General features: G+C 42.2%; 1 protein-coding gene and 3 long non-coding RNA genes across 12 annotated transcripts in view; all 4 read right to left on the reverse strand.

The window, feature by feature from the left end:
* Window positions 1–24,183, reverse strand: part of LOC146080282 (carbonic anhydrase 13-like) — a 100,441-nt gene that overhangs the window by 48,614 nt on the left and 27,644 nt on the right. The window lies entirely within an intron of this gene.
* Window positions 14,119–14,705, reverse strand: LOC146079470 (uncharacterized). The gene is made up of 3 exons (XR_014474547.1): window positions 14,623–14,705; window positions 14,439–14,529; window positions 14,119–14,183 (listed from the first exon to the last, which is right to left on the reverse strand). It is a non-coding gene; the product is annotated as an uncharacterized LOC146079470 (long non-coding RNA).
* On the reverse strand, window positions 21,282–21,868 carry LOC146079471 (uncharacterized). The gene is made up of 3 exons (XR_014474548.1): window positions 21,786–21,868; window positions 21,602–21,692; window positions 21,282–21,346 (listed from the first exon to the last, which is right to left on the reverse strand). It is a non-coding gene; the product is annotated as an uncharacterized LOC146079471 (long non-coding RNA).
* Window positions 21,998–22,474, reverse strand: LOC146079472 (uncharacterized). The gene is made up of 3 exons (XR_014474549.1): window positions 22,400–22,474; window positions 22,146–22,311; window positions 21,998–22,053 (listed from the first exon to the last, which is right to left on the reverse strand). It is a non-coding gene; the product is annotated as an uncharacterized LOC146079472 (long non-coding RNA).

The raw sequence follows: 24,183 nt of genomic DNA on the forward strand, positions 1-24,183 counted from the left end.
CTTTTATATAAACAGTGTGCAGTATGTGTATGCTGGATAATTGGGGAGATGTGCTAAGCTTTGAAAAATGATAAAGTGAAGAGAGGTAGAGTGCTAGCAATATGATCATAACTGCCATGTTACATTTCAACCGGGCACCAGTAATACCAGGAGGCGTGACCAATGGGAGGAGGTGTGGCCATACCTCCTCCATAAAAGATTACATAGATTTTGCAGCTGCAGGGGAACGCTGGTGTCTAATCCGGCCTGGCGGTGGGATGCGGATATGATCACACTTGCACACAGCTAGGAATAGAGGACAATGCCTCTCTCTCCCCCTCTCAGCACAGAGCACTGAGCAGCGTGTGCTGGGATAGAGAGAAGGAATGCTGCAGCGGCAGTCAGTACTCTCTCACTCCCTGCAACAGGCCCTGGTAAAGAGTACCTGCCTCCCTCTCAGCAGCACTCCATGTTACAGGCTGTGGGGGGATGCACTAACATCCGCCACCCCACTTTGCTGTACATTGCCGCGTACTGCATTCATAATAATCACATATGCACTAACATATGCCATTATTAACATAAAGGACAGCTCTTGCTATAAGAGTTGTCCTTTGCGATGCAGCTTCGGTGCTGGACTTCCAGGTCTGAGACCCTCCCTATGCGCACGCACAGAGTGACGGCGCGGGACGCGGGGCATCCTGGGAATGATTGGTGACAGATCCCTCCCACAGCGCTGTGGGCTTCTATAGGATATCGCTAGCTTTTACTGGCAATTCCCTATGCAGCGGTGTCCCGGCGGAGAGGCTTTACTGCATATGAAAATGCATTTTCACTTTAGTGCATCCAATGTGTTTGAAAAATTACAGTTCCGTGCTGATTGGTTGGCAGTTTGTTTCTGTCTACTTTGTCACTACTCAGTGCTTAATACATGTGCCACAAAGTTTCCATTCATTTATTTAAGCGTGAATCATGGATAACATATTAAATTATCTTCCAGACCACTATATCAGTCACATTTCTCATACAGTGAAACCCCCAGGACCAGTGATACTGTGGAATGTTTTACACACACTATGGTTAACCTTCCTGCATTCATTTGGTAGGTGTGTAATAAATGAGTCATAAAGCGCTAGTAATGTGCACCCGCCACTGTAAAACTACAGTATGCATGTGTTCAATCAGAGACGGACATTGCATAATACAAATCAGAGCCCTCTCCTGGTCACGTGACACCCTGTCCTCACCTGTACAATTACAGGTGTGCCTCCAACAAGATCATTTACTGCTACTGCTTCCAGCCTTACAGTGGTATCGATGTGTAATATACAGTGCAGTACAGACACGCAGGAATGAAGGCTTAATAAAAGCAGATTATGAGACTTCAAACCTAAAGAAAAAATGAACTAGAAAATATGCTTACCAGTAATCAGGATCCAGTGGGGAAATTTACTAAGATGTGTGTTCTAATTCACAAGTGTTGTTGCTATGGGCAATCAATTAGAATCTACTTGTTATTTATTTAGCACCCTCTAGTAGATAGTAGACAGGATCTGATTGGTTGAACATAGCAACATCACATGTGAAGTAGAATACACATCTTAGTAAATTTCCACAACTGTCAACCAGAATCGATGACAATATCAACAATGTACTGCGATGATGAAACACATGCCATTACTGTAAGTTTTTATGTAAATTACAAGTGTAAAGATTATGTTGATGAAGTTTCATACAGGTTCTTATTACTTAATCATATTTGCTTTGGTAATAACATAAAATTAATAATATTGCTTAATATAAAATGCAAATATTGGCAAAACATACACCACTTTGTATCCTGTATATGTATGTACTGTCATTATAGTGTCTTATAAAAATTCATTATTTAACCCTTTGAGTGCCAAGTGAATTTGTCGAAATAGGTGTGAAGATTCACAAGCAAACCTTTGTATTCATCATAATGACCTGTAGGGGGAAATTTACTAAAGGAAATTTGTAAAAAAATAGGTGTATTTGTATCCAGAAATACACTTATTTTTTACATTTACTATCCCGAAAATACGGCAATTTGTATTCGTATTGATGTGCTATCAATACGAATACGAATTGCCGTATTTTCGGGATAGTAAATGTCAAAAATAAGTGTATTTCTGGATACAAATACACCTATTTTTTACATATTTTAGTAAATTTCCCCCGTAATGTTTACCTTATAGAGGAAATATAATCTTTATACACAGTTTTTATTTGGATTTATATAACAAATGTGAGCGCCGCTGGCATTTTTAGCAGATATTTTAGGCATCTCTCACAGAGATGTTGGCACTCAAAGGTTTAAGTAACAGAACTGGGCAATGATGCTCTTTTATCTTTTCTTGGACAGACGGAAGTATTCATTTACACCTCACAAGGAAATTTGCCTAACATTGTGGCTAGAGGTTCTATTTTAACTCAAGAAGACTGATGCGGGGTACACACCAGGACGACCCGCTCACGATGCACATAGTGAGCGGGTTGTCAGTGTTTCTTCCGACCCGCTCACGATGACGCGGGGGGCACGACCCGCTCACAATGTGCACCGTGAGCGGGTCCGATCCGATGGCGACCCGTACCCGGGAGTATGGTAATTTCCAGATCCTACCTGCTGCAGGTAGGATCTAAATAAAGACCGACCAACCCGCAGGACCGCGCATTGGATCAGTATCGGTCCACACCAGGACAGAAAAGGGCCCAATCACTAGATTGAGGGGATCGGACCCTTGTCATCCTGGTGTGTACCCAACAATACATTGTTACTCTTGGGGTTAAGCCCAATATTACACCTGGAGGACTGGTCACATGATCACTAAAGGGATATAGCTTGGAATATTTGTTTATGCATCTCTGCATCTACACATCTGCTAATAATCTATGATCTTTATCAGCCATATACAGTGGTCCCCCAAAAGGGGGTAGCTGCTACTATTTACCCAGGCTCAGGTCCGCACACTGCCCAGACCCTTTCTCTAGCCTACATACTGTTGTGTTCTTATCTGTATTGGGGACAAGAGAGGCTACTGAGCAGCCGTGTCCTCTTCCTGCATTGATAACATCCTACTGAGATCTGCAAAGCAGGTTTGCGGCGCCAATTTCAAAATATAAAATTCCGTTTTTAAATTAAGAATGCTAGTGCTCATAATACAATACATTTTTAAAAGATATATATTCTGAGTTCAATGTGTGCAATGTGGACAAGACCAGATAAAGTAAGGAGATATATAGCTTAAATAGGCTTGGAGGTATCCAGGCATGGCTTAAAGTGGTCCTGGAGAGGTGGTGGAACTCCTTTACCATAACACTGACCCCTGCCCTAACCCCCCCTCCCCCCTCATTAGAATGAGCCTAGACCAGTGCCAGGGAATTTGTGCCCTACCCCCCATAAAGGGATAATGATCCCACAAGGAAGGTGTGTGGTCACACAACAGTAACTCCAATTAAAATTACAACATAATAGCATAACCTTATACAGATTACACCGCCTGTAGTGCCCTTGATTTATAGAAAATCACACAGTAGTGCCCCTTATACACATAGGGGGACATTTACTAATATGGATTCGTAGAAAAAAGGTATATTCGTAGGGAGAAATACACCTTTTTTTTACGAATTTGTATTTTCGGGATTTTCTATCCTCAAAATACAACAATTCGTAGTCCTAGGGATGGAACATTCGTATTTGTATTTACAAATACGAATGTCTACACCATCGTTAGGATACGACAGAAATCACCATTCAAAAGAATGGTGGTTCCTGATTTACTAAGCAGCCGTATAGAAAATACGGCTGCTTTTGTCCACGAAAATACGGCAGAAAAATAGAACACCATTTTCCTGTCGTATTCTCGTTTTAGCCTGCACGGATCAGTCAGATCCGTGCAGGCTGCGGTGTAAAAATAAATAAAATAACATAAATAAATAAAAAAACGGCGTGGGGTCCCCCCCACAGCCGAAACCAGCACCAGGCTGACAGAGCCTGGAGCCGGTAATTAAAAATCAGGGAACCCGACAAATAGGGGTTCCCCGATTTTTAACAACCAGCCCCAGGCTCCTGCTCTGGGGCTGGTTCCCAAAATACGGAGGACAAAAATAGTAGGGGTCCCCCAGATTTTAAGAACCAGCCCCAGGCAAAACCAGCCAGCAGGGTAATGCCACAGCCGGGGGGAGACTTTTTATACAAGTCCCCCCGGCCAAAGCATTCATCCCTACCGACCAGTCAGCCTGGCCAGGGGCCCAATGAAGGGGTCCCCCCCTCCAGGACTTACCTGACCAGGCTGAAGCCTGGTACTGTCCCCGATGCCCCTGGGTGGTGGGCATCGGGCTGATTCAAGTGTAAAAAAAAGATGAAACTATTGTTTTTTACTGTGGCACTACAAGTGCCAGCAAGCCTCCCCAGCAAGCTGGGACTTGGAGAACCACAAGTCCCAGCCTGCTGGGCATTAAAGGGCCCGCTGGCACTTGTAGTTCCACAGTTAAAAAAATAGTACACAAAACACACTGACACAAATTTTAAATAAAAGTTTAATACACACATCACACACACACTGATACTTACCTATCTTGATCCCGTCGGTAGGTCGCTGGCTCCGGTGTCGGCGGCTCCGGTGTCGGCGGCTCCGGTGATGGCGGCTCCGGTGTTGGCGGCTCCGGTGTCGGCGTCCTGTCTGAAGAAAATCCATGGTGGACCTGTGGAAGGAAATCCTACTCATCAGGACTGCTAGAAAAATTCGTATTAGCGGCCGTATATATGTCCAGCTAATACGAATGAATATGACATCGGAGGGTTACAAAGCAGTCGTATATGACTGCTTTGTAAATGACACTCCGGAACACGACTTTGCATACGACTGAAACAGTCGTATGCAGTCGTAGGGAAAATACTAATACGAAAAACTAGGTTTTTCATATTAGTAAATTTCGCCCATAATGTCCACAGTTGTGCTGCTTATACACATCTATCTCTGTCACTCCAGCAGCTCACTGTCCATGTCTCTCAGAAGCTCCCTGCCCAGTGTCCCTCCAGCAGCTTCCCCACCTCTGTGTACCTCGGCTCCAGCCCCCTCTCACCCTGTCACAGAACATGCTCCTCTTAGTGGCCCTTCTTCACTTGAGCAACGGTGATGGCATGACATCACATACACTGGGCCAGAGGAAGAACCTGCTGGGAAAGGCTTTTCTGTTGGAATTAACTATTAAGGGCTGTGAAAGAGGTGGAACTCAGTTCCAAACCCCCCCCCCACACACACACACACACTTTAACCCCTGTATCCATGTGTAATTGGAGGAGTAGTAGTGTTAGTACACACTGTAAATATGCCAGCCTCACTTTAACAGGGGGATATTGGATAGGCCACACCCCTTGCATTACTCCGGTCAATCTCTCTACCCAGTGGCGTAACTAGATACATGTGGGCCCCATAGCAAAATTTTGTAAGGGCCCCTATTTATCACCTTATGCTGAAAAATGTATACAGCATATCATACTTTGACAGGCAAAGTGTGCCCCCCTCAGCTCTGGGCCCCATAGCAGCTGCACTCCCTGAACCTATGGTAGTTACGCCCTTGTCTCTACCACCCTGCCTATACTGTACCTTGCTCATTAATTTTTCTAAATATAGTTGGCCAACGAAAAATATATATATATATATTAATTTGCCATACACTATAATTGGGTTTGGCAATGCTTCATTAGAAATGTATGACATTTTCTTGAGATTCTCACGGATGAAGCATTCTTGAAATTTGAAAATGACAAATATATCAATTTTTGACATTTACTATCCCGAAAATACGGCAATTCGTAGTCGTATTGATAGCACATCAATACGACTACGAATTGCCGTATTTTCGGGATAGTAAATGTCAAAAATAAGTGTATTTCTGGATACAAATACATCTATTTTTTTTTACAAATTTCCTTTAGTAAATTTCCCCCATTGTGTCTTGCTTCCAACTTGGCAGAGGATGTGGAATTGCATTATATTAGTAATAACCCTTTTCATCTTAACCTACTGAAAAATGTGTTGTGCATGGAAAATAAGTCCCAATTCAGGTTGATATGGGTGATATCCATGCAAAAGAGAACAAATAGTACGCATGGGCTGCTTAAGAGAGGAGGGCATCTGAGGTTCCATGTGTAAACCTCTGGATGCGTTGTAGAGGAGATTCTGGCAGTGTCTTGCACTAATGTTTCCGGAACAGCAGGGATTGGGTATTGTAAGCGATAAATCAGTGCATCCTCCTCAGCTGCCTCTACTTATTGCAGACTTGCTTTCAAACATGAAGATTGACCAGTCCCCTGCTGCTTGTCCACTATCAGGGTTGTCATTGAGAACCTTTAGAATATATCAGCCAAAGCAAATGCTGTATTCTATAGGTCTAAGCTAAAGTTCTCAAACAGGGAGTCTCCTGGAAGCAAGCTAGCTCAGAAATAGATGTGTAAGGTTGAAGCCCAACATAAAGTTTTAAACTTCTTTCTATTACTTATATTCAATGTGGGTTCTAGGATCCCATATGGTAGAAAAGGGTGACCCCCAAACACTTTTCATGATACAATGTTCCCTCTTAGCATTAATGTTTAACTTTTTTAAGGCATACTTTCTTCTGAGTGGCCGCCCTATGCTTACCCCCATTGCAGGTTGTGGCCAGAGACAAAACCAAGGCACGGTGATGATGTGCACTCATGGCATAAGTTAATCATGTGTAGATATCAGTGAGGTGCAGCGAGGTCAAAGGATGGGGAGGTACTGGCTACTACAGAAGCAGTACATGTACAAAATGAAACAAGCAGGGGGATTTCCCCAGCACACCAATGGGTACCAGTAAGAAGACTTGACTAACTTCCGGTTCCGCCCCCTGATGCAGCAGTAGCAGGGGAACAGAGCTCCGATAACCGGGAGCCCAAACACCTGTTTTAACGGCTCCCAGCCTCCGCAAAGCCCGCCAGCTACCATCCCCATTCCTCCTACAACCCCCCACCGCTGCATGAAGCGCTACTTTAGCGCAATGCCGATCACCCAAGGACGCAAGAGAGACAGAGAGACCAAGACTCCTGGTCCCAAGATGGCGCCGGACGCCGTCTCCCGCCACGCAGCACCGTCCTCCTCACCATCCAACTCCAGGGGTTCCACTTCCCCCCTGCATGAGGCCCCGCAAGGGGACCTGGGGGCGCCGCACAGTGAGTACCCGCAATCGCTGCAGCAATTACCCTCCCCAGACGCCCCAGTCACCTATGGGGATATGATTGACGCCATCAGAACTGCCATAGGCCCACTGCTGCAAGCACAGACTGATACCCTGGGCAGGAGAATAGACCAGCTACACCACAGACTCCAATCCACAGAGCAAACGGTGGGAGCTAATTTCGCTGACATAGCTGACCTAAAATCCTCCCTGCAATCTGCAAATAAAGAAATAGACCACCTTCACAACAAAGTGCAAGACCTGGAAAACAGGTCGAGAAGATGTAATCTGCGCCTGATAGGCTTACCGGAATCAGTGAAGGGGCAAGAGCTGTTTGACTTTATTAAATTTACACTGCCAGAATTACTCCACATTACTGACAGATGTAATGATCTGATTATAGAACGTGCACACAGATTGGGAACACTACGGCCACAGGAGGGCGCCAGACCCCGCGCCGTGATTTTTAAAACTTTGAACTTCCTGCACAAGGAACTTATCTGGACATCCTCCCGCAAGGTGCGAGACATCTCCTGGCAGGGACACAAGATATTAGTGTTCCAAGATTATTCGGCTGAACTCTCTCAAGCGGGGAAAGACTTTGCCCCGACCTGCTCAAAGCTTATCCGTGATGGGGTGAAATTCGCAATGATATACCCTGCGCGACTGCGAATCTTTGATGGCAACTCATATAAAGATTTTCTATCGCACTTAGACGCAGAAGCTTACCTCCGGGAGGCGACGCCCCCAGCCCCACAGCAAGCAGACCAAACTGACTGGGCAGCAGACCCCAACTAACGGAGAGGCACCACCCTCACCTCACCTCTCTCATCCACTTATCATCTACATCTCATCTGCTTCCAAATCTCACAAACCCCCCCCTTCCCCCACCCATGGGTACCTTACACCCATCTCCACTGGACATTATCCACAGTCAGAATGCTACCAAAGTTCTGCTACAGAAAAGTCTTCGTTCGCCTCTACCTGCCTCCCTCAGGACACAACCACACTGCCTTTATATGACCACAAAGTTCCTGATGTTACAAGTTATGGATCAGTATGGACACACGCCTCCTGAATATGAGCTAGATAACAAGTTCTTATCTGCATATGTTATAGTTAATAAGTGTTATACAGCAATAGTATTACCTCAGTCATTAACGATAGTTACCTTAAAGTAGATTATATTGGATCTATGTCTACATCACCCGTATTACCCCCCTGTTTCGTAATATTCTACCCTCCCTACCCCCCCCCCCCCTTCCTTTTCTCTGGTTTAACTAAAACGCCTGGCGGGCGATACAAAAGGTTCTGTTACCTGTTATGTTATAATTTGGGCTCCTCGGTTCTAAGGAGCACCGTCATAACACCGATGAATATAATATCGGTGGTTGTTGTAATTTTGATACTCCTATATGGAAGTCTATCTATAATTTGTGACTCTATCCCCCTCCCCCTCCCTCCTACCACCCTTCTCCCTAAAAGGTATCAATGCTGCAATATTAATATATATGGAACAAAATTCCTGTTTTCTAGAAATGTGTACACACCCTTCTATCCCCCTATTACTTAAATGTCGACATTAACTCTTGGTAGTTGGAATGTGGGCGGTATCAACTCCCCACAAAAACGTTAAAAAGTGCTAATGTATTTAAACAAGCTTAACTTAGATTGTCTGTTTACAGGAGACCCACCTGATGCCAGCGGAGGTTGCCAAACTCAATATTCTCCAGTGGCAGGTGCTATCATCCGCCTCGTACAACTCAAAGGCCCGAGGAGTCGTGGTCCTGAGCAGGAGACGCACACCACTGACGGCTGTCACACTCTATTCCGATCCAGATGGTAGATATACCCTCACACGCCTAATGATCGCACAAACACAATACATTCTTTTCAACGTCTATGCACCAAACACATATACCAAATCCTTCTTCCAAAATATATTGAAAATACTAACCCCACATATGCACCTCCCTATCCTACTATGTGGAGACCTAAACCTAATATCTCACACAGGCCTAGACAGGCAGTTCCCTAATACCAGAAAATTGCCAAATCTGGGAGTCCCAGCTCTAGCGACTAAACTCCACCTATTAGATCTATGGCGCATTTTCCACCCCACTGACAGAGAATACACGTGTCTCTCTGCCGCACAAGGCACGCTGTCCAGAATTGACTACATCCTTGCCTCAACCAATTTATTCCCAAAACTTCTACTGACCCACATAGAACCTATAAGCTTATCAGACCATGCTGTAGTATGGATCTCTTTCCGACTGACACATGAACAGAGCTCTTTTATTTCATGGAGATGCCCATCTAACATAGTAACCTCAGAATCCCTAAAAGCCGTTGTGCAAAAAACATGGGCAGACTATGCCCACCACAATAAAGACATAATGGACTCCAACCCAACTCTATTCTGGCAGACATCCAAAACAGTAATAAGAGGAGCCATAATAGCTCATACATCCCACCAAAAGAAAACCATAGCCCTAGACTTTGCCCAGGCCCAGTCAGACCTAACAAATGCATTCACTGAATTCAAATCCTCCCCATCCCCGGAATCAAAACGAAAATACAACCAAGCCCAATCTACCTTTGAGGGACTATTTGTCAAATCTGAGGCACTATACACCTTTGCCGCCAATGCCAAATTCCACAGATATGACAATAAGTCAAGTAAATTACTCTCCAACCTCCTTAAAGGTCATCAATCCCCCTCTACGATTCACCCCCTAAAACGCCAAGACGGTTCACTTACTACTACTAATGCTCAAATTGCCCAGACCCTAAACGCCTTCTACACATCCTTATATGCTGCTCCTACATCAGACGATCTTGCAGCCGTACAATTCTGGAATCACCTCCCTATCCCGCATTTGGCACCCTCTACCTCTTCAACTTTATGCACAGATTTCACGATTGACGAGGTCTTAAAGGCCATAGCAGGCCTTAAACCAGGTAAATCCCCAGGCCCAGACGGACTGACCTCAGAATATTTTAAACTCTTAGCCCCCCAAATCGCCCTCCCCTTAGTCAAAGTCTATAACTCTATACTACACAATGATCAAGCCCCCCTATACTTCAACGCAGCGACGATCAAAGTCCTCCCTAAACCAGGTCGGGACCTGTCAGACCCCGCATCCTACAGACCCATTTCATTACTTGACTTAGACTACAAAATTCTCACAAAAATCCTGGCAGACAGATTGAAACCACTACTTCCCAGTTTGGTCCACGGGGACCAGACCGGGTTTGTCATGGGACGCAATCCCGTGACAAACATCAGAAAAGTCTTGTCAGTGTTACAATGTTCCCAGTGGGACATGTCGGGCCCCGCATTGGCGGTACTGTAGCTGGATGCGGAGAAGGCCTTCGACATGGTCCACTGGGAACACCTCTACACCACCCTGCGCAAATTTTCATTCCCTGAACAATTTATCTCCCTACTACAAACACTATATAGTGGCTCAGCCTTCAGAATATCCTGCAACGGAATCCTATCAGAACCATTCCCAATACTAAGAGGCACTCGACAGGGCTGCCCCCTGTCTCCGCTCCTATTCGCCCTGGCCCTGGAACCCCTGGCGATAGCCCTTAGACAGACCCCAACATTCCAAGGAATTCAAATTGGCTCTGTAGACTTGCGAGTATCTCTGTTCGCAGATGATATGCTACTGTTTCTTACTGCCCCACAACACTCCCTGCCCAATGCCTACCACATTATTAAGCAATTTGGATCCTTTTCTGGGTACAAAATAAATATCCACAAATCCGAACTGATGACCCTGAGAGGCACCCCCCCTTCCTTCCCAGACGACACAAACCTTTGTAACATAAAAATCCAAAAAAACACAGATTAAATATTTAGGAATCCACATCCCTGTAAAACCAAGTCAACTATATTCCGCAAACTATGACCCTATAATTCAATCCATAGCAAAGTCACTATCCACGTGGAAAGACCTACCTTTATCGATGCTGGGCAGGACTGAGGTTATAAAATCAATGATACTGCCCAAGCTGATGTATGTTATGCAGATGCTCCCCATCTCATTGAAGAATGGAGACACCCTCAAAATAAACTCTCTGCTAACAAATTTCCTTTGGAACGCCAAGAAGCCCAAAATAGCACTGCACAAGCTTCATCTCCCCAAATCTATGGGAGGGCTAAACATCCCGAATTTAAAACAATACTCTAAAACACTCTTGTGCAGATTTGCTATGGGATGGTTACTTGAAAGGAGTGTCTACTCCGATTTCCACGTGGACAGCGCCATGTTCGCCCCCTTCTCCCCAGGAGCACTTATGCATACCCCCAAAAAACACATTCCCACACGAATTTACAACAACATTCTCTTCAAAGACATATACACAGCATGGTGGTCGATCTCTACTGCTCAGGGCCATGACCCTCGCTCATCGCCTTGGCTTCCCATTTGGGGAAACCCGATGTTCTCACCAGGAGTTGACAGCTCCATATTCCTTCGCTTGCGAAACAAAGGCCTAAAGGCCATCTCTCAGGTATTCGACCCTGGAGGAGAACTACTGGCAACCTCGGCACTACAAAACAGGTTTGGGCTCCCCGCAGATAGTTACTTCGCTTTATACCAACTAAGACACTATGCAAAGTCCCTTCCTACAATACAGCTCCCTAACCCGACAGATCAGGGGTTGTGCAGCATGGTAATAAAATTCCAGAACAACAAATACAAAACTAAACTCCTATACAATGCCTTAGCTGAAAAACCGGCAAAACCAATCTGGGAAAAAATCACACACAAATGGACACAAGACCTCCCTCAGATAAATGATAATACCCTCCTATACAAATATTATCACAGTACTATACGTACACTGAAGGCCTCAATCCTTCAAGAGGTACACATTAAAACGCTCCATAGAGCGTACATCACCCAACAGCAAAGAAGCCATTATGTACAAGATGAAACAGGCCTTTGTCCCAAGTGTAAGCATCAAACGGCAACCTACCTGCACAACCTCTGGAACTGTAAATATATTAAGGGATTCTGGTATAAACTCATATACTTTATCAACTCCAACTTCCGCCTACAGGTCCAATTACACCCAATGCCTCTCCTATTTGCAAACTTTGATGAGTGGGCTCTTACCCCACCCCAACTTCAATTGATCCCCATCCTGACTCTTGTAGTCACGGTGGCGAAAAAGGCAATCCTAAATGCCTGGATCAAACCCCACATCCCGAATATCATGGAGGTAGAGTCCCTACTTCTGAAATACCTATACTATGACCGATATGATATACTTCGGCATACAAACACACCCCCCACTCGCTTTCTCAGGGTGTGGGGCCCATTCATCAACAGTCGCACGCAACCATTGAGGGATGATATCTATAAAACAATCGACATGCACAATGTCTAGAATGAACAAATGTGTAACTTTATTGCAGTACGAATGTTCACACAATGTACATTATTTTGATACCTCCCCCCCCCCCTCCCCATCCCCTCAACCCTCCTTATTCCAACAACATACCCACCCCCTCCTAAATAGAAAACTGATGAGTTAACAATGTCCCAGCTGTAACTCTGGCTATATGTAAAGTTGATGTTACTTGAAAATGTTTGCTTCTTTTCTTATGACTGGTGCCAGAACACACCCAAGTTTGTAATTGTCTTATTGTTGACTCTGAATAAATATATTTAAAAAAAAAAAAAAGAAGACTTGACTATATGTAATAGAAAATTCACAGTGCCGTAACAAGACATTGTAGTGCCCTGTGCCAGAAAGGGAATTGGGGATGGATAAGGGGAGTATAGTAGTTTAGCATTTCAACACCATGGGTTATGTAAAATAACATTCACCATAGTACATAGTGATAATGGCAATCATCTCATAGGGCAGTGGTTCCCGAACTGTGCGCCTAGGCTCCCTGGGGTGCCTCGGGACACTTGCAGGGGTGCCTCGGGTTGGTCGTCCAGGACCAATTCAAATTATTTATGATCAATTATTTCTGGACAAAACCAGTGCTGGTGGCTGCCAATCATAAAATGTGTACAATCAAAAGCAAACCCTGCCCTTTACCACATAACTGAACCTAAGAAGCACATATAAACACAATCTACTGTATTTAATTTGATATATATTTTTTGGAGCCTAGGGGTGCCATGGAAAAATTCTGATACTCTAGGGTGCCGTGATTAGAAAAAGATTGGGAACCCCTGTCATAGGGAATAAGCATTACTGCCTCACAGCACTGAGGTCATGGGTTTGATTCCCACCATGGCCCTAACTGTGCAGAGTTTGTATATTCTCCCCGTGCTTGTGTGGGTTTACTCCAGGTACTCTGGTTTCCTCCCACAATTCAAAAATATACTGGTAGGTCAATTGGCTTATAACAAAATGAACCCTAGAATGACTGTGTCTGTGAGCGTGTACATATGGTAGGGAATATAGATTGTAAGATTCACTGGGGCAGGGACTGATGTGACTGATGTGAATGGTCAAATGTTCTCTGTAAAGTGCTGCAGAATATGTATGCGCTGTATAAGTAACTGTTAATAAATAATAAATAAATAAATCCATGATCATGAGATGGTAAATTGCTTTTCCATTTGCCAAGGAGAAGATCCCATTGTGCATTGTTTGCATATTCCTTTTTCATTAACATCTTGTATAAATACTGCATTTTAACAAAAGGATGACCCCACGTGCGCCCTTAGAATGTTACAAGCCGCTACTCTATGACCCCCCCTGTTAGTGGGAGGTGGTGTTAGAAAATGGGAGAAATAGAGGTATAGAGAGCGCTTTCAACCACCGAATATAAATTCTAACAATTGTTAGGCAAAATACAAAACAGTACAAATCTTTATAAAACCAGTGTGCTTTTTATTGAATAATCTTTTCAGAGTCACATCTGGGAATGGTATCCTTTTCGGAAAAGCAAGTAACCCGACGCGTTTCGTCTTTAAAAAGACTTCATCAGGGGTTTAGTACTGCAGATAGTGAAAATGATAATGGTGGTACATTACATACTGATAATTCATATACAAAAATAAACACATTTAATACATACATATTCTATACAATTAATAAAATTAATATTTGTTTAAAAACTTTTTTTTAAAAAAGTGGACTTGTGGGTCCTTAAACATAAATATATCTTGAGAGGACGAGCACAGAGATATAGAAAGTTATATAATAAGGAGAGCACTAGATGGAAAATAAGATGGAGGATGAATAGAACATACCATGATGATATAAAAACGCTAATACCCGCGTGTTTTTCTTCAGATATGCGTAAACAGTGTATACCTCCCTCGAAGGGGCTGAATTCAGAATCTGTAGAATAATATTCTGTCAAATCTTTTATATATGACATGTTTTCATGAAGTAAACTTAGAAAATTTAGAAGAAAGTAAATATAAGACGTACCCGAAGCAATTTGGCAGCGTTTATACCAGCTGGTTTTGCTTCAATAATACGTAAGTTGTGATGACCTCCCTCACAAGGGTAAGGTTCAGATATCTGAGGGGTAAAAGACCTTTTTGACTTAACAGAATGTAATTTGTAGTCTGTACATACATAAAGGAGGTTATAAAAGAACCTACCTAAAAAATTATTTCAAAATAAGCATACTGACGTATGTTTTTCTTTAGGGGTCTAATGGCTGTGGTAGCTTTCACTTCAGGTAGATGATTACCTGATGATTATGGGAGAATCATGTCGTTAGTAATATTTAAACCTTTTTTAGGCTAGAGGCAGTTTAAGATAAAATTAGAATGGTTCACATACCAGGATAGTCTCTTTGTGAGGACAGAGTAATCACGGAGCGTCCACAGTGATTTTTTAGGTCTTAAAAATGGTGGGCGGTATTCAAATAGATGTAGGAGGGACTAATGGGTTGTCCGCCTATTGGACACAGTGTTAGGCCCGGTCCAGTAATTCGGCCCCACAATATCTGAAACAATGGGCAATGAATGTATGACGGCCTTACTGAATGTACTGATATCAGTATAACTGTGATATATATTGAGACATATACATACCTACTCCTCCGATGGTGAAAAACACACGAAGAGGCAGAACAGAAAGTCCAGTTTCTGTGGATAATTTAGATGGTACCAAATTAAGTGAGGGTTAATTTAAAAGGCCAGTCTCATTTAAGGGAACAAGGCTCTGTCAATCCCTAATGTATATTTAAGTACTCAATAGGTTAATAGGTCCTTTAAAAAGTTGATATATAGACTGTTCCCACCAGGAACAGGTTAGAATAAACCACTAGTCTTTTCAAGGATCAGTGTAATAACACTTTCGCAACAGAAAATAAGGCTGATTGCTACTTATTTATAGGGCTTCAGTAGAACAAAAGGGGGTATATGGCTTTAACAAAAGTATGTGTGAACAGTCTTCCCTTAATGGGGCTTGATAAATCATATACATATATAAGGCAATGTTAATACAAATATGACTATACATTGTTGCTTCACACAAATAATGGCAATTAAACAATGTGTATCTATGATGAAACATCGCAGTCACTATCAGAATGGATTCAGTATTAAAGATACTTTTTTTCATGTATAAAGCAATATTTATACAAATGTATCTATACATTGTTACTTTGCACAGATAGTGGCAATCCAAGATGTAACAGTGGTACACATGATAATGGTTATCAAAATGGGTTCAATGCAAGAGGTATTTAACAATATTTCTAGTGTTATGGTGACTTTGGTCAAACAACACACCACCTCCTCTTACCTGGTCAGAACGTGAAGTGCTGCAAAGGTCTGTCTGCCGATAATACAGCTGCTGCATAGGCTGCCTTTTAAGCCCAAAAGTAGTGACATCACTTCCGTGTGTCGGAAGAAGTATATTTCGTGAAAAAGATCTTATTAGGAGAGGACAGAGGACTTCTCAACAGTGTATATAGTGGCTGGTGTCAACAGCCATTTAATGTAAACATTTAGAGGTGTGGGGGCTGTAATATAAGCCCTGTCTTTACCTAATTAGCCCGAGTGCGTTCCACTTGCGGGTCAGAGCTAACTTCCGGGAGGGACTGTTCCGTGTATACTTCCTGCTTTAATGCGCTCCACTTGCGTGTCAGCGCAACACATAGGAAGAGGGATAGTCATCCTATGTGTGTCAGCGCGTTGTCTGACAAATGTGCGTTCTACCTGCGTGCAGAGAGGGGGCTGAATAATTCCTAAGTGTCAGTGCTTAACCCTGTCAGCGCTTTCACCGATAATCAGTGCGCTCCCCTATGGGATCCTAATATCTGGACATTTATTACTAAATGTCTGACAAATGTGCGTTCTACCTGCGTGCAGAGAGGGGGCTGAATAATTCCTAAGTGTCAGTGCTTAACCCTGTCAGCGCTTTCACCGATAATCAGTGCGCTCCCCTATGGGATCCTAATATCTGGACATTTATTACTAAATAGGTGGGGAAAAAATATACTAGACGCTGAATACATTTAAGAACACCGGCTTCTATTTATTATTAATGGAGTGGGGATCTTATACATGTGGCTACAATTAATTGTGACAATGTTTAATTGATGTGTCACCATAAGGGATAATGGTTGGGAAGGCAGAATGAATAAATGTCAGCGCATAACTGTCAATGAATAGATGTCAGCGCATAACTCAGTCAGCGCATATCCTGTTTATCAGTGCGTTTAACCCATGGGATTCCAATAGCTGGAGGTAAATTGTAACCACTGCATTATATTAGTGGGGATTAGATTTTAAAGCATTTAAGGTATAATTCATGGAGTGGGGGTCCTATGTAATGTTCTAGGGGTAAATATAACACCCTAATAAATGAGGGAAACATAAGAAATTGAGATACTGTGGAATAATGTCTATACTAAATGCCAAGCTCATCGGCATAGGAAATAGTCTATCGATGGGGGAAGGTTAAGTGAATAAGGTTGGTGAATCATGAAGATCATTCATTCATGAATACAATTTGAATGGTGTGCTGTCTTAATTATTTTTGGTGCTGAAGATCTTTAGGGGTGTGTCATTCGAAATGGAGAGTGCCCACTTAGTGACTACAATTTTAATAATTTTAATTCAAGATAGTGTTGGAGTGGTCCCAGACCTCTCTGTGCCCCTTAGTGTGTGCCAAACTCATTGCACTATTATTAGGTGCAATTAAGTTATGTGAATTTTAGAGGAGGGTTATAGTGTTATGTTTGCCTTACATAATATATTGAACCCATTTTTTACAATAAAGTTACAAATACAATTTTTCTTATATATCGTTTTCGAAGTGTTAAAACACTGTGATACATTCACCCATGTGTATATTTAGGGTAAAAGAAATGAGGAATAAAGAACCAGGAAGAATAAGAGTATAATAGAAATATAATGGAAATGTAATGGAATAAAAAATGTAATGGAAAGAAAAAGTGGCAAAATGGGTATTATCAATGAGAATAATTATCCCAAAAATGAAACAATGTCAACGTTTTCATTAAGACCATTGGGGTGGAGCGTGTTCAGGGTATAAATCCAGAAGGTCTCTCGTTTTGCCAACCTTAGGTCTCTGTCACCTCCTCTTGGATCCTGGCTGATGGCTTCCAGTATGGTGAAGGTGAAATTGGTGTTGTTGACCTGCGAATCATGTTTATCTTTGTAGTGTCGGGGGACACTGTGTATCACCAATTTATGTTTTATGTTTCGCATGTGTTCTTGTATTCTTATTTTGATCTGCCTTTTGGTTTTGCCTATATAGGCGAGTCCACAATTGCACGTGATCCTGTAGATTACGTAGACAGAGTTGCAAGTAACGGGTTGATTGAGTGTGTATTGTTTTTTATCAATCTTACAATTAAATGTTTTTTTCTCCATGTGTTTACAGCAAATACATTTTTGGCATGGAGTACAAATAGTTCTTTTCGTGAGGAACCCTTTAGTATTGCTGCCACTGTCTTTGTCAGGAACGGATTTGAGTCGACTAGGAGCTACCATGCTCTTAAGGTTGGAGGCTCGCCGGAAGATTAGATCAGGTTTAGGAGGTAGGTGAGGACCTAGTATGCTGTCTTTAAGTAGAATGTTCCAATGCTTGGTTAAGATTTTTTTGATTTGATGATTTTCTTTATTGTATTTAGTAATAAAGGATCGTCTGGCTATGGTCTCATTGGGTTTGACTGGTCCTGATGGAAGGAGAATGTCTTCTCTTTTTTTGATTAGAGCTTTAGTTTTTGCTTCCTCGATCTTCTGAGGGTGATAACCCTTTTCGATGAAACGTTCTGCCATCAGTGCTGATTGAGACAAGTAGTCTTCTACATGACTACAATTCCGTCTCAGTCTAACAAACTGGGCATAAGGGACGCTGTTCTTCCAATTTGGGTGGTGGCAACTGTCAAAGGGAATGAAACTATTGCAATCCACATCTTTAAAATGAGTCCTAGTGGAGACGGGTGTCCCTGGGTTTCCAATGAGTTCTAAATCCAAGTAGTCGATGTTCTTTTGATTACATTTGTGTGTAAACTTAAGATTGAAGTCGTTAACCTGAAGCTCGAGCATAAATACCTCGATGCTGTCCAGATCACCCTTCCAAATGAAAATCAAATCGTCAATGTAGCGTTGGTAGAACAAAATGTGGGTTTTGTGTGACGATTGATATATATGTTTCTCCTCCCACATGCCCATCAGCAGATTAGCATACGATGGGGCAAACTTGGTCCCCATCGCCGTGCCGTTTACTTGGAGGTAGAAAGTGTTGTTGAATTCAAAGTAATTTCGTTTGAGGATGTATTCGATACTTTTAAGTATGAATAGGGTTTCTTCTGGTGACCGATCTGGGTATTTAGATAATGTATATTTAACCGCCTCTATTCCCTTTTCATGTGGGATAGAGGAATAGAGTGCTTGCACATCAACTGTTAACCACCAGTATTCTTCTTCCCATTGGAACTGTTGTAATTTATTCAACAGGGTTGTGGAGTCTTTCAAATGTGAGGCATTTTTTAACACATAAGGTTGTAGTAAAGTGTCAATAAAGTGGGATAAATTGGAACTCAATGATTGTATCCCCGCTACAATCGGTCTCCCTGGTGGCGATTTTTTGTCTTTGTGGACTTTCGGGATGTGGTAGAACGTGGGTATCCTGGGGTGCTTCACAAAAAGGTAGTCAAATTCATCTTTGTTTATGTGTGCCTTCCTTTTGGCATCAAGTAGTAGTTCAAGTAGTTCTTCTTGATATTTCAAGGTTGGGTTCTCTTGTAATTCGATGTATGTAATTTCGTCGTGTAACAATTTTTTCGCCTCTTTGAGGTAATTGTCGGCTGACTGAATGACCACTGCCCCCCCTTTGTCTGCGTTCCTTATAACTATACTTTCATCCTTTTTTAGTTCTTTAATTGCTGTTTTTTCTTGAGAAGAGAGGTTGCTGTTACCCTTATTCCAAATTTTGATCTTCTTAAAGTCTTCGCAAACTAGATTGTAGAATATGTCTATGTGGCTGCCTTTCGACTCTACTGGGTAGTATTTGGAAGGGTTCTTAACCCTAGAGATGACTTTATCTTCATTAGGATGGGGCGGGTTTTTAAGAAAGTGGCGCTGTAAAGTTAGATTCCTCACATATTTGTTGAGGTCTATGTATAAATCAAATTTATCGACATGGCCGTCTGGGGCAAATTTTAGTCCCTTGTCGAGAACGGCTATCTGAGCTGCGCATAATTCCCTGTCCGCATTGTTGATGATTCCAGTCTTTTGTTCTGGAAAAATGATTTTCTCTTCTTTGGGCTTCTTTCCGCCCCCTCTGCAACCTCTTCTTCTTCCCCATTTAGGGTCCTTTTGGTGCCTTTTGGTGAATCTAGCATGTCTCGTAGGGTTTCTTCCTTCTCCAAAAAAGTCAAGCTTTTCTTCCTGCCTAAAAAACGGACCGGAGAAAATCTCTCAGGTGTAATGGATCTTTGTCTATAGGGTCTTGTCTCGAAGTGGTCCCGATGTTGTGGGGCTCTATTCCTATGTTCGACCCATTTGTTGCGAGGGTGAGATTCGTTGTAATGCATAGGTGTTTTATATTCGTTCCTCCTAGGGCCTGACAGATCTCGTCTAGGTCTTCTGTAGTTGGTTTCATATTTGTTATCATCTCTGGATCTTCTGAAGTTGATTTCATATTTGTTGTCATCTCTATAAACAGGTTTCTGCCAACGATCTTCATTTTGCCATCTGTGGAAACGTCTGGGACCCATATAGTTTCGTTCAGGGTAATGTGCTCTGGGTGTGGTCTGATCATTCCTTCTCTTACTGTCATTAGACCAGTTGTGAATTTGTCCTGTTTGGTAATCGTTCTTATCGCGTAAAAACTTTTTTTGTTTTCTAGTGAGGATCTCGTCTTCTAGTCTCTCTAGTTTATTGTGTAAATCCGTCGAGTCGCGTTGAAATTCCTCACTATTAGAAAATTTTTCGACCGCTTTGTCGATCTTAACGATTTCCTCCTCCAGACCGGAAAGTTCTTTCTTTCTTACGTTGATTATAAGTGTTATAAGGTTCCTGGAGCATTCTTCCAGGATATCATTCCAATTTTTAATGAATGTTGCTTCATTATTACCGATGTTGGGAGTTTTGGTAAGTCTTAATCCCCTGGGGACACGTTTCACCTCTAGATATTTCTCGAGGGTAACTATGTCGTACCAGGTTTTTAATTCTTTGGTAGCCACAGACTCGGCTGAATTGAGTAAACTGTAGTAGTCCTCTTCATCCATGGAATAAATGTGCTCGTCCTCTGTAAACATGTTTTTAATTTTGGCAGATCTTTTTGATCGGTCACTTATGAGTGGCATCTTAGCAAAAATGGGCAGCTACTATAGGGTTCTAACAGATAGAGGTAGATAACAAAAGGATGACCCCACGTGCGCCCTTAGAATGTTACAAGCCGCTACTCTATGACCCCCCCTGTTAGTGGGAGGTGGTGTTAGAAAATGGGAGAAATAGAGGTATAGAGAGCGCTTTCAACCACCGAATATAAATTCTAACAATTGTTAGGCAAAATACAAAACAGTACAAATCTTTATAAAACCAGTGTGCTTTTTATTGAATAATCTTTTCAGAGTCACATCTGGGAATGGTATCCTTTTCGGAAAAGCAAGTAACCCGACGCGTTTCGTCTTTAAAAAGACTTCATCAGGGGTTTAGTACTGCAGATAGTGAAAATGATAATGGTGGTACATTACATACTGATAATTCATATACAAAAATAAACACATTTAATACATACATATTCTATACAATTAATAAAATTAATATTTGTTTAAAAACTTTTTTTTTAAAAAGTGGACTTGTGGGTCCTTAAACATAAATATATCTTGAGAGGACGAGCACAGAGATATAGAAAGTTATATAATAAGGAGAGCACTAGATGGAAAATGAGATGGAGGATGAATAGAACATACCATGATGATATAAAAACGCTAATACCCGCGTGTTTTTCTTCAGATATGCGTAAACAGTGTATACCTCCCTCGAAGGGGCTGAATTCAGAATCTGTAGAATAATATTCTGTCAAATCTTTTATATATGACATGTTTTCATGAAGTAAACTTAGAAAATTTAGAAGAAAGTAAATATAAGACGTACCCGAAGCAATTTGGCAGCGTTTATACCAGCTGGTTTTGCTTCAATAATACGTAAGTTGTGATGACCTCCCTCACAAGGGTAAGGTTCAGATATCTGAGGGGTAAAAGACCTTTTTGACTTAACAGAATGTAATTTGTAGTCTGTACATACATAAAGGAGGTTATAAAAGAACCTACCTAAAAAATTATTTCAAAATAAGCATACTGACGTATGTTTTTCTTTAGGGGTCTAATGGCTGTGGTAGCTTTCACTTCAGGTAGATGATTACCTGATGATTATGGGAGAATCATGTCGTTAGTAATATTTAAACCATTTTTAGGCTAGAGGCAGTTTAAGATAAAATTAGAATGGTTCACATACCAGGATAGTCTCTTTGTGAGGACAGAGTAATCACGGAGCGTCCACAGTGATTTTTTAGGTCTTAAAAATGGTGGGCGGTATTCAAATAGATGTAGGAGGGACTAATGGGTTGTCCGCCTATTGGACACAGTGTTAGGCCCGGTCCAGTAATTCGGCCCCACAATATCTGAAACAATGGGCAATGAATGTATGACGGCCTTACTGAATGTACTGATATCAGTATAACTGTGATATATATTGAGACATATACATACCTACTCCTCCGATGGTGAAAAACACACGAAGAGGCAGAACAGAAAGTCCAGTTTCTGTGGATAATTTAGATGGTACCAAATTAAGTGAGGGTTAATTTAAAAGGCCAGTCTCATTTAAGGGAACAAGGCTCTGTCAATCCCTAATGTATATTTAAGTACTCAATAGGTTAATAGGTCCTTTAAAAAGTTGATATATAGACTGTTCCCACCAGGAACAGGTTAGAATAAACCACTAGTCTTTTCAAGGATCAGTGTAATAACACTTTCGCAACAGAAAATAAGGCTGATTGCTACTTATTTATAGGGCTTCAGTAGAACAAAAGGGGGTATATGGCTTTAACAAAAGTATGTGTGAACAGTCTTCCCTTAATGGGGCTTGATAAATCATATACATATATAAGGCAATGTTAATACAAATATGACTATACATTGTTGCTTCACACAAATAATGGCAATTAAACAATGTGTATCTATGATGAAACATCGCAGTCACTATCAGAATGGATTCAGTATTAAAGATACTTTTTTTCATGTATAAAGCAATATTTATACAAATGTATCTATACATTGTTACTTTGCACAGATAGTGGCAATCCAAGATGTAACAGTGGTACACATGATAATGGTTATCAAAATGGGTTCAATGCAAGAGGTATTTAACAATATTTCTAGTGTTATGGTGCATTTTATACGGGTGTAGTAACATATGGTACTTGTGTAGTTTCACGGCGGCAGGCTACGCTACGTTTTCAGTGTAGGCTAAGCTACATTGTCACCGTAGCCTAACAGCTGCCTAGCGTAGAGTAACTGTGGCAGCCCTGCATAGTCAGCGTAGTGTCCCTGTTAGGCAGCTTAGTCACCGTACTGTCCCCGCGAGCTGCAGCTCTGTCCCCGGCGTCCCTGGCAAGCCTAGTGTGCGCCTCTTAAATAGCGCCGGTAACCGCCAGATTCCCTGCACTGGCGGACTATGGTGGAGAGGCGATCATGCGGGCAACCGGTGGAGAGGCGCTCCCGTTGCCTGAGACTCACAAGCAAGGGGACACGGAAAACACGTCAAGTAATACGCGGCCCCTCGCTGCGCTCGCCACGCTTAGGGCTGGCGTGGATAGTTTGGGTGTTTCAGGAACACATTCACACCTATCCTGTCATCCATCTTAAACAATAATGATGACAAGTGTTAACTGCGCTAACTACGTAAGCTCCGGCTAGCCGCGAACATACTGACTATGCTGACTACACGCACACTGCGTAACGCTGACTGACTACGCTAACTATGTAAGCTCCGGGTAGCCGTGAATGTACTGATTACACTGGCTGCGGCTGCGGGAACACTATGCTGATTCTAACAGGGGCCGCAGGAACACTACACTGATTCGGACAGGGGCTGCGGGAACACTACGCTGATTCTGACAGGGACGCTGACTACGCTAACTACGCTGCCCGCGGGAACACTACACTGATTCTGAAGGACACTATGCTGACTACGTAATTGCCACCATGAAACTACACACATACCTAACATATAGTTCAAAAGCATATCTATAGAAGTCACTTGGGATAAGACATTAGGAGTATTGCTCAACAGACCTGGGACATTTATAGAGTGAAATAGTGCCTCATTTGAAATTATATGAATTTGTGTGTTGGAGGCAGTGAAAATCGATGTGCAAGATCTAAAAACATTAACAGAGTGCCAACAGGCTCAAACACTTTGTTGGATGCATCTAATCCTCTTTCCCTCCAAAACATCAACCCATGGGTTGGTGATTGAAGGGGGAAAGGAA

Source organism: Crinia signifera, chromosome 5, assembly GCF_055691185.1.
Source record: "Crinia signifera chromosome 5, ASM5569118v1, whole genome shotgun sequence".
Classification (NCBI taxonomy): Eukaryota; Metazoa; Chordata; class Amphibia; order Anura; family Myobatrachidae; genus Crinia; species Crinia signifera.